General features: G+C 49.2%; 1 protein-coding gene across 2 annotated transcripts in view; it reads right to left on the reverse strand.

Annotated features, from left to right (window-relative positions):
* Nucleotides 1-12,485, reverse strand: part of LOC131946434 (uncharacterized) — a 133,244-nt gene that overhangs the window by 18,354 nt on the left and 102,405 nt on the right. The window lies entirely within an intron of this gene.

Here is a 12,485-nt window from a genome sequence, read left to right on the forward strand (position 1 = left end):
ATACAACTGTTGCTGTGTCCGGCACTGGCTGATTGATGTATGACTAACACACAGACCGGAGAGAAGGAACAACAAATCTGTCATCAGATGGTGGATAGCCAACATCAGATGGTGGATAGACAACATCAGATGGTGGATAGCCAACATCAGATGGTGGATAGACAACATCAGATGGTGGATAGACAACATCAGATGGTGGATAGCCAACATCAGATGGTGGATAGCCAACATCAGATGGTGGATAGCCAACATCAGATGGTGGATATCATCCACTTAATGGATGGTATGTTACTTGCTCAATTTATATCAAAATTTGCGGCAAAACTTAACAATGTCTAGGTATTCACAAGGTTAGAATGAACATCAACATTGGGGAGGGAGGGGGATTACAGGTGATATGATCAGACACAGCCGTCATAATACAGACACAATTTGTAATCCCTTCGTCACCATCGGCACACCATCACAGCTGACGTCCCAGCACATCAACACAATAACGTGATTGTGTTGTCCCTAGCTAGGTGCTACACCAAAAACTTAGGCTCTACCATGACATTAGACAACAAATCCAATGTCATTCACTTTACGACATAACCAACCTTAACCCCACACCGACCAACCCTAACCCCACACCCACACCGACCAACCTTAACCCCACACCGACCAACCTTTACCCCACACCGACCAACCTTAACCCCACACCGACCAACACTATCCCCACCGACCCCCACACCGACCAACACTAACCCCACATCCATACCGACCCCCATACCGACCCCCACACCGACCAACCTTAACCCCACACCGACCAACACTATCCCCACCGACCCCCACACCGACCAACACTAACCCCACATCCATACCGACCCCCACACCGACCAATATTCCAGGTAAAAAAGCAGCTGATGATGAACAAAACGCAGACGACGCTCGTAGAGTGAAGGTCATGCTGACCTGTCAAAACGCCCACCAAATAAAAAATATCGATCCAGGCGGCTCGTTATTGGCCTGATAAAGTAATCGTTGAACGCTGGGTAATCGAATACAAAAAGTAAAACCACAGGCAGTGAGGAGCTTGGCTGGAGGTGTGTACAAGGTGTACAGTTGGCTGGAGGTGTGTACAAGGTGTACAGTTGGCTGGAGGTGTGTACAAGGTGTACAGTTGGCTGGAGGTGTGTACAACGTGTACAGTTGGCTGGAGGTGTGTACAAGGTGTACAGGAGACCAGAGACACAGTGTCATGGAAGTGATGTGTCGGACACATACACAGGGTCACTGACTCACCGACACACATAACAACACAGCGACAAACACACAACACAACGACAAACACACCACACAACACAACAACACACACCGACAAACGCACCACACAACAACACACACAGCGACAAACACACCACACAACAACAACACACACCGACAAACACACCACACAACAACACACACCGACAAACACACCACACAAAAACACACACCGACAAACACACCACACAACAAGACACACACCGACAAACACATCACACAACACACACACACCGACAAACACACCACACAACAACAACACACCGACAAACACACCACACAACAACAACAACACACCGACAAACACCCCATAACAACAACACACACACCGACAAACACACCACACAACAACAACACACCGACAAACACACCACACAACAACACACACCGACAAACACACCACACAACAACAACACACCGACAAACACACCACACAACAACACACACACCGACAAACACACCACACAACAACAACACACCGACAAACACACCACACAACAACACACACACCGACAAACACACCACAACAACAACACACCGACAAACACACCACACAACAACACACACACCGACAAACACACGACACAACAACAACACACACAGACAAACACCAAGAGACACACAGCTCGCCAGTTTAATGTGCCGGCATTTAATCGATGTTGACCCCGTGATCACGTGACCTGAGACTGATCTGGTCTATTCCAGGGGAAGGGGGGGGGGGGGAGGAGCGGGGGTCATGAATTTATAAAAAGATTTTTATTGCCATGATTTCGTAACAGGAACAATAGGCAAGACTGAAGTGTGGGGAATATGTGAGGGTCATGTGTGGGGAATGAGTGTGGGTAGTGTGTGGGGAACATGCTACAGTCATGTGAGGGTAGTGTGTGCGGAATATGTGAGGGTATTATCTGAGATTTGATGATCGATCTATACGTTGAGTTGATGACGTCATACGGTTAATTGCTTTGGACTAAGTGCCTGTATACTACATGTGTGTGATGCCTTTCTCAGGCGGTGCTTTGTTGAACAGGTGTATTGTACAGGTATTGTACAGGTGTTGTGTACGTGTTGTATAGGTATGTTGTACATGTGTGTGTTGTTTCAGGTAGCAAGAAGTGAATACATTTATAACCAACGTAAAAAAAAGCCCAACACCTACACTTTTGAGTCAATTTACATCAATACATTCAAATATTTTATAGTGAAATAGTTTTTAAAAGAACTTAAATGCCAGTGTACGTGTTGGTTACTGCCCCTGTTAGTGTTGGTTACTGCCCCTGTTAGTGTTGGTTACTGCCCCTGTTAGTGTTGGTTACTGCCCCTGTTTGTGTTGGTTGCTGCCCCTGTTTGTGTTGGTTGCTGCCCCTGTTTGTGTTGGTTGCTGCCCCTGTTTGTGTTGGTTGCTGCCCCTGTTTGTGTTGGTTACTGCCCCTGTTTGTGTTGGTTACTGCCCCTGTTTGTGTTGGTTACTGCCCCTGTTTGTGTTGGTTACTGCCCCTGTTTGTGTTGGTTACTGCCCCTGTTTGTGTTGGTTACTGCCCCTGTTTGTGTTGGTTACTGCCCCTGTTTGTGTTGGTTACTGCCCCTGTTAGTGTTGGTTACTGCCCCTGTTAGTGTTGGTTACTGCCCCTGTTAGTGTTGGTTACTGCCCCTGTTAGTGTTGGTTACTGCCCCTGTTAGTGTTGGTTACTGCCCCTGTTAGTGTTGGTTACTGCCCCTGTTAGTGTTGGTTACTGCCCCTGTTAGTGTTGGTTACTGCCCCTGTTAGTGTTGGTTACTGCCCCTGTTAGTGTTGGTTACTGCCCCTGTTAGTGTTGGTTACTGCCCCTGTTAGTGTTGGTTACTGCCCCTGTTAGTGTTGGTTACTGCCCCTGTTAGTGTTGGTTACTGCCCCTGTTAGTGTTGGTTACTGCCCCTGTTAGTGTTGGTTACTGCCCCTGTTGGTTACTGCCCCTGTTAGTGTTGGTTACTGCCCCTGTTAGTGTTGGTTACTGCCCCTGTTTGTGTTGGTTACTGCCCCTGTTAGTGTTGGTTACTGCCCCTGTTAGTGTTGGTTACTGCCCCTGTTAGTGTTGGTTACTGCCCCTGTTAGTTACTGCCCCTGTTAGTGTTGGTACGTGTCAAATGTCTGAACCTAACCCACCATTGCAACAGACAGCTCCCTGACATTTTGAAAGGTTAGAGAAACCAGAGACGTCAGCACTGGCCTGACGAGAATGGAACCAGTCAGCTGACCTCTCAACTTTGACACGGATGTGGAACATGTTGCTGGAACATTGACCCCCGGAGTTTTGTCTGCGCAGCAAATATCAGGCTGCAACACTCGGCATTCAAGTTCTAGCATTTGGTGCTGTTGTCTTGTGCTTAGACAACAGGTGTGAACTTTAATTCACGGTGTGGTGTGTGAGAGAGAGAGCTTTAATTCACGTGTCATGTGTGTGAGAGAGAGAGAGAGAGAGAGAGAGAGAGAGAAATAGAGGGGGGGGGGGGATGAGAAATGTGTTAATTTTTTAAAAAAGCCAACAATAAAAGCAAAGTGCAGGACAATGAGGTTTGACCAGGGACAATACAAAACGCTTCAGGTACACAACACTACCACACCCACAACATAGCCACACGGCTCTGTGGTACACAATGGTATGTTGGTAATGGTCACGTGACCGTGGCTATAGGCTCCAGTTTTGTGTGAGGAGGGGGGGGGGGAACGAGTGTGGGTACACCATCACCGCGCCAGTATACGCTACAACAGCACGGTCAGACTAAGGTATGAGAGAAATTCATTGGTCTAGACAGGCTCTAGTGCTAGGGTTAGCGTTGGTTTAGTGGTCGGGTTATGTTTTAAACATGTAGCTGCACGCCCCCCCCCCCTCCGGGTCTTTCATCTGGGCATGCCCTGCATCCCGCCCCTAAATTTATCTTATCTGCCATGCAGGCAGGGATGGGCATGGGGCCAATTGTTTGCTACAACACATGCACGCACACACAGGCGGCAGCGATCAAGTGAAAAAAAGAACACAAGGGTTACTTCCCTTTCAAAGATAGGAAAGTTGTCAATTAAAACTAGAGTGATGGCCCTTGAGAGATGAACAAGCTGATAGAGCCTGTAGGTTACAGTGGGGGGGGGGGGGGGGGGGGGTGAGTTGGACAAGACAAGATCACTCAACACAATCACACAGTCAGTGCTCACTAGCTCGCACGTGTTTCTGACGTGCGTACATGACTTCATTACATAATTAGCTTGCTTTAATTGACCGAAAAGTTAAAACATGAGATCGTGAAACAAAACTCACCGTTCCTAAATGAAAAGTTCAGTAACGACATGACCCGCTGATTACAGTTAATTAATTAATCTACCGGTGTCTTCAGCACGTCTCCATTGATCGACAATGTGGCTGTAGATCAATACAGCATATGGGCGATATATCGATCTACACAGTCCCTACTGACACACACGGCACAGTGTAGAAATACAGGTTAGATCCACAGGTCACAGCTAAAACAGTAATGGTGTGGTCCCTGCTGGTGTTCTACACCATCACACCAACACCATCACCACACCGAACAACAACAACAAATAGTTTCAGTGGGAGAAAACCAAAGCTCGCTGTCTGAGACTTGCTGAGTCAGCGAGAATAAAACCCGACCGAATTCCTAGGCCGCCAGCAGTGGAGGGGGGGGGGGGGGGCGGTCTCGTGTGGTGGGGGAGAAGTGGATGCTGAATATCGAGGATTACGTCACATTGGCGGCTGTTTTCTGTCTGTCATGCTACATGGGTGTTGTACGTAAGTTGGTCTGTCATGCTACATGGCGTGTTGTTGTAAGTGTTGGTATGTCATGGTTGGTCTGTCATAAGCACCGCTATGTCGTGTTAATTAGCTAGAGCGGAGTGGCGCAATCAAATCCTAGAGGCTCAAGCAGTTAAAGAATGTAATCACAACACACCCTAATCAGGTTAATCATCGCTCCTCCCCCCCCCCCCCCCCACCTAAACAAGCAGGCAGTAATTTGAAATTAGGCAGACGGCAGTTAACTAATAGGCACAAGCACCGAATGTATGAATCAAAGCTGCCGTCATGTGACAACCACGCCCACCTAGATAAAAACTGTCTCGGTAGATGGGCGCCCAGGTGTGTCGTGTACAGACAGGTGTGTCGTGTACAGAGACAGATGTGTCGTGTACACAGACAGGTGTGTCGTGTACACAGACAGATGTGTCGTGTACACAGACAGATGTGTCGTGTACACAGACAGGTGTGTCGTGTACACAGACAGGTGTGTCGTGTACACAGGTGCAGGTGTGTCGTGTACACAGACAGGTGTGTCGTGTACAAAGACAGGTGTGTCGTGTACACAGACAGGTGTGTCGTGTACACAGACAGGTGTGTCGTGTACACAGACAGGCGTGTCGTGTACACAGAAAGACAGAAGTGTCGTGTACACAGACAGATGTGTCGTGTACACAGACAGGTGTGTCGTATAAAGATGTGGTTTCTAGAAATCATGTATGTCATGGCTCATGTGAGATGGCATTTGACACTGTCAGCACAAATGACACATGCCAATGTCAGCTGAAAGAAAAAAAATCTTACCCTCAGTGAAATTGTCCACTGTCATTTGACACACCTGGGGCACTAAGTGTCACAACACATCCACCTGAATCAACTCCACACTACACACAGACATGAGCCGACACACGGTCATGAGCCGACACACAGACATGAGCTGACACACTGACCGAAACTCGAGCGAGTTTTGCTGACGAGGCGGGTGTGAGCGACACAGGAAGCCACGTGCCGTATTGATCGGCAGACGAGACCTGGAGCAGGCGAGCAAGGCCCGGGGGTGGGGGAAGGATGTGAGGGTATGACAGCGGGTAAATAAGTGAGCAGTACGAACACATAAGCAAACATTGATTTATGTGTAGGCTAGAACTTAAGGAAGCGGGAGGGAACATGTAGGTAGGGCGTGGGGTAGACACAGGTCTGTGACGTAACAGGTCGTTGTACCGTTAAGTGGGCGGGGGGGGGGGGGGGGGGCAATGACCGGGATTCAGGTCAGGTGAGGCCAGGTGTGTAATGGTGGCCACTGGTGATTAATGTCGTGATTGGTGTTACAGTAGCAACTGGTCACGTGGTTGGTATTAGAATCTGTGGTGGTGTAATGGTGGTGGTGTTATGGTGGTGGTGTCATGGTGGTGGTGTCATGGTGGTGGTGTCATGGTGGTGGTGGTGTCATGGTGGTGGTGTCATGGTGGTGGTGGTGTCATGGTGGTGGTGTCATGGTGGTGGTGGTGTCATGGTGGTGGTGTCATGGTGGTGGTGTCATGGTGGTGGTGGTGTCATGGTGGTGGTGGTGTCATGGTGGTGGTGTCATGGTGGTGGTGTTATGGTGGTGGTGTCATGGTGGTGGTGTCATGGTGGTGGTGTCATGGTGGTGGTGTCATGGTGGTGGTGTCATGGTGGTGGTGGTGTCATGGTGGTGGTGTCATGGTGGTGGTGGTGTCATGGTGGTGGTGGTGTCATGGTGGTGATGTCATGGTGGTGGTGGTGTCATGGTGGTGATGTCGTCAGGTTTCTCAACGTGTCATGGTGTCTTATGTGTCTACAACTAAAGTGACGGATCACGTGACATAACGAATCATAACAACATGCTCTATGGTAGGAATCAGCGAATAATTCATAAAACAAAATTAAGCCTTCATTAGACGTAGGAATACTAGAGAGGGCGGGGGATGGGGTGGTGACTGGATTTGTCCAGATATTTCCAGACCGGAGTTCTCGCTCTTACTTCCGCCGAGCAAACACAAGACGGAGACAAAGTCTGGGTCAGGCTGACCGTCCCGGGCATCTCCAGGGGGGGGGGGGGGGGGGGGGGTGTCCCAGCTGTCCAGACATTTCTGCTAGGGTCTGGATGGGGAAAAAAGTTTACAAATCAAATAATTCGCTTCTGGCTCACCACCGTTCACATCCCCGTCTGTCCGTGTAACGTTTGCAAGTCAAGAACAAAAAAAACTTGCAACAGTTTCACGGGCGTCTTAAGTCCCTTTAAACAAGTCGCAATTCCCGAGCCTCGACCACTGAGCGTACCTCAGAGAAGTCATTATATGAACCAGTTCATGACCCATGAAATGTAAGGTAATCAGGATGGTGAGTATTTATGTAAGATGACTCCGCTCCCCCCAAGGTCAGATGACTCCAGAAGCTACTCCCGTTTAAGTCAGATGACTCCAACAGTCAGCCGCCACTTAAGTCAGATGACTCCAAAAGTCAGCCGCCACTTAAGTCAGATGACTCCAAAAGTCAGCCGCCCCTTAAGTCAGATGACTCCAAAAGTCAGCCGCCACTTACTGCCCCAAGACGACAACAAGAAAAACAAACTTGGGCCTGGTAGCACCTGAAACAAAACAACTGCGCCGGTCTAAATATAGCGATCACGTGACCATAATGGTACACGTCCAATACGGATGACGCAACAGCTGTGGAATGTCTCCCATTACAGTCAGGCCATTGATTTTAGCTTTAGTCCAGCTCTCATTTCATTGTGTCGGTAGTGTGTCTCACACACCCACACATCACATTTCATTGTGTCGCTAGGTTGTCTCACACACACATCACATTTCATTGTGTCGCTAGTGTGTCTCACACACATCACATTTCATTGTGTCGCTAGTGTGTCTCACACACATCACATTTCATTGTGTCGCTAGTGTCTCACACACATCAAATTTCATTGTGTCACTAGTGTCTCACACACATCACATTTCATTGTGTCGCTAGTGTGTCTCACACACATCACATTTCATTGTGTCGCTAGTGTGTCTCACACACATCACATTTCATTGTGTCGCTAGTGTGTCTCACACACATCACATTTCATTGTGTCGCTAGTGTGTCTCACACACATCACATTTCATTGTGTCGCTAGTGTGTCTCACACACATCACATTTCATTGTGTCGCTAGTGTGTCTCACACACATCACATTTCATTGTGTCGCTAGTGTCTCACACACATCACATTTCATTGTGTCGCTAGTGTCTCTCACACATCACATTTCATTGTGTCGATAGTGTCTCACAGCTCACTCACTACAGTGTCTCATTGAATGGTGTGTTTCACAGTGTGGTGTGTCTCATTGTGTGTCTCGTTGTATGTCTCGTGCGATGTGTCTCATTGTTGTGTGTCTCGTTATGTGATGTGTCTCGTTATGTGATGTTCCAGTAAATGTTACGTCGAAGCCAAATTATATTTCAAAACAAAAATTGTAGATCTATGGTCCAAATGTCAATTATCGACAGCAATTTTAAAAGTATTTGTTATTCTCAAGACCCCCCCCCCCACACCGACCCCCATGGTTTATCTTCAGCTCTAGACCCCCGACCACCATGGTTTATCTTCAGCTCTAGACCCCCGACCACCATGGTTTATCTTCAACTCTAGACCCCCGACCCCCATGGTTTATCTTCAACTCTAGACCCCCGACCCCCATGGTTTATCTTCAACTCTAGACCCCCGACCCCCATGGTTTATCTTCAACTCTAGACCCCCGACCCCCGTGGTTTATCTTCAACTCTAGACCCCCGACCCCCATGGTTTATCTTCAACTCTAGACCCCCCATGTAACCCCCACCGCAATTCCCCAACAACAAGCAGCCAGTGGAGATGTGTGCTATGGACGGAGAGAAAAAAAAAAGGCCCTGGTACAGTAGCCCGTCTAGACGTCGGCTCTTGGGGGCTCGGGCAAATCTGGAATAATGACGTCGGCTTCAAGGGGATGGGGGGGGGGGGGGGGGGGGAATTCTGGAATCGAATTTTCTAGAGAGGATTATTTGGATTGTGTGGGGGTTGGGGTGGGTGGGTAAAATGTCCAGTTAGCGGAGAGGGGGGTGGGGGGGGGGGGTCTGAACTATGCGCGTGAAGATTGTCAAGCTTGAGGGGTGGAAAAACATTGGGGGGGGGGGTAGTGGATGTCTAGAGAGTAAGTGGGTGGGGGATAGTGGTCAGAATAAAAACCCGTGTCCCTGGGGAGGGGGGGGTAGATTATAGACCAGACCACTCTCCCAGTCAGCAAATGGTTCATTAAACTGACAGGAGCAGGACAGGATGGAATGGTCGATAGGTGGGTTGGTGCTGGGTCGATGTGTGGGTTGGTGTTTGGTCGATGTGTGGGTTGGTGCTTGGTCGATGTGTGGGTTGGTGTTTGGTCGATGTGTGGGTTGGTGCTTGGTCGATGTGTGGGTTGGTGTTTGGTCGATGTGTGGGTTGGTGCTTGGTCGATGTGTGGGTTGGTGCTGGGTCGATGTGTGGGTTGGTGCTGGGTCGATGTGTGGGTCGGTGTTTGGTCGATGTGTGGGTTGGTGTTTGGTCGATGTGTGGATTGGTGCTGGGTCGATGTGTGGGTTGGTGTTTGGTCGATGTGTGGGTTGGTGTTTGGTCGATGTGTGGGTTGGTGCTGTGTGTGGGTTGGTGCTGGGTCGATGTGTGGGTTGGTGCTGGGTCGATGTGTGGGTTGGTGCTGGGTCGATGTGTGGGTTGGTGCTGGGTCGATGTGTGGGTTGGTGTTTGGTCGATGTGTGGGTTGGTGCTGTGTGTGGGTTGGTGTTTGGTCGATGTGTGGGTTGGTGTTTGGTCGATGTGTGGGTTGGTGCTGGGTAGATGTGTGGGTTGGTGCTGGGTCGATGTGTGGGTTGGTGCTGGGTCGATGTGTGGGTTGGTGTTTGGTCGATGTGTGGGTTGGTGCTGGGTCGATGTGTGGGTTGGTGTTTGGTCGATGTGTGGGTTGGTGTTTGGTCGATGTGTGGGTTGGTGCTGGGTTGATGTGTGGGTTGGTGTTTGGTCGATGTGTGGGTTGGTGTTTGGTCGATGTGTGGGTTGGTGTTTGGTCGATGTGTGGGTTGGTGTTTGGTCGATGTGTGGGTTGGTGTTTGGTCGATGTGTGGGTTGGTGCTGGGTCGATGTGTGGGTTGGTGCTGGGTCGATGTGTGGGTTGGTGCTGGGTCGATGTGTGGGTCGGTGTTTGGTCGATGTGTGGGTTGGTGCTGGGTCGATGTGTGGGTCGGTGTTTGGGTCGAAAAAACGCTCTTCCGATAGACGTGTAGACACGCAAGTACCAGTCTAAAAGGGTGACCGTAAAAAAATGTTTGCTTCATCCGGTGAACGTCTTTCCCCCTAGCGTGAGTTAACTGGACTGTGCTGTAAGTCAGCAACAATACGAGAACCGCTGTAACACATGGAGAATGACGTCAGCAACAACGAAGGGACCCAACGATAAAGCTACACAGCTGGTGGGGGGGGGGGGGTGTCTGGCCGCATTGTTCCAGTCCAACACCGTCATTAGCCTAATTAAAGCCGAGTTTCACCAGCCATTAAACACAGCAGCAGAAGGTCAGACAGAAATATTTCAAGCATCTGGGACACTCAAGGTGTGGGCGGACGGCACGTGCGTCAACCCCCCCCCCCCCCACCAGATGTGTGGTACTGTAGGTAGATACTGTAGAGTCACGTATGGACCAAATAAACTAAAACAATTGACATCCTTTTTATAGCTCCTCGGAACAAAAGGGCCGCCTATTTCAATTTGAAATGCAAATCGATAGCACCCTGTGTAATTGTTCTATCAAAACCCTGTGTCAATGTTCTAACACAACCCTGTGTCAATGTTCTAACACAACCCTGTGTCAATGTTCTAACACAACCCTGTGTCAATGTTCTAACACAACCCTGTGTCAATGTTCTAACACAACCCTGTGTCAATGTTCTATGAAAACGACCAAGCAACTTGGTAAACACGTGAGATCTTTTATCGGCGGCCATATTTACCACGGCGACCGTAAAAACATCTACGTCAGGCTAGTACGTAACACCCGGTGACGTCGCTCATTGGATAATGTAAACCACCCACTGTGTAGCGGGCAGTCTACACACAGCAAGTATCTCAGCGAATCAGAACAAGGGACACAATGCTCGCTTGTAGACTAGAAACAATGAGGTGATTGGCCGCTACAGGGAAGTCATTGACTCGGTGATTTCCCCTGGCAGAAGTTCTGTCAGCCGCTGGTGTCAGTTTCAAATGGGGAAATCGGTGTGTCGTCGTGATGACGTAGGCGGGGGATGTGTGTCGTGATGACGTAGGCGGGGATGTGTGTCGTGATGACGTAGGCGGGGATGTGTCGTTATGACGTAGGCGGGGATGTGTGTCGTGGTGACGGTGTGTCGTCTGTATGTTGTACAGAGTCAGCTACGTGGGAGACAATGCGTGTGGTTATGTTTTATGTTGCCATTCTGTGGTCAGACTACACGGGTGCACATCAACAATTCTACGGTCACAGGGTTTAGGTACATTTCATGCCACATACAAGTAGGCCTGATATAGGCCATTGAATATAATGGCCTATAGATCTCTAGTGTCTACTTATAGTTTACAGCATCATATGTTAAAGTCGCCCTATAAATGTCGAGTACAATTGCAACTAACTACATCTGTGTACTAAAGAAAGTGTACCACGACACTGCCAACAATGTTTAAAACCAGTTAACTAAGCGCCTCTTACCTGAATCCTAATTAATTAGCGTCCACCTTTCTCTAGATACGTGGATGAGGGGGTCGTGACGTCACGCCACGTTCCTCAACTCTAATTATTCAAGGTACTTCAATCACACGCTCGACAAAGTCAGCGAGTTAAGTCATCCAGTCATCTGTGTGCAGTCATCCCGTCACCTGTGTGCAGCGATAAACGACGGGCCGCTACACAGTGAGTGCGTGAGATCAGCTGATGGCGACACATGACACACCAGGGCCAAGGTACAGCCTTACTGTAAACCTCCTGCTCCGTGTCCTCTCAGCGCTGATTTGACCTACTCCACACATACCACAACCCCACCTTGTGCCCCCCCCCCCCTAATTACACTGCAACAGCTGGTACATCCAACAACCAGTGACATAGATCACACAATCTAACCCCCCCCCCAACCTCATCTATGGGAGTCTTACAGTACGTGTAAGTATGAATGATAACCACAACCCTCACCCCCCGCTGGCCCGACTGTATGTTGCACATGCAATGTGCTTCAATTAAAGACCCAACCAAGTGGAGGGGTGACAGGTTCACGATACAAACATCGTCACACCAAGTCATCTTACATCATTCATGGCCGGCACAGTCACGTCACACATGTTTAATGC

The sequence above is a fragment of the Physella acuta genome, unplaced genomic scaffold (genome assembly GCF_028476545.2).
Source record: "Physella acuta isolate Inbredline_101_S28 unplaced genomic scaffold, ASM2847654v3 ptg000561l, whole genome shotgun sequence".
NCBI lineage: Eukaryota > Metazoa > Mollusca > Gastropoda > Physidae > Physella > Physella acuta.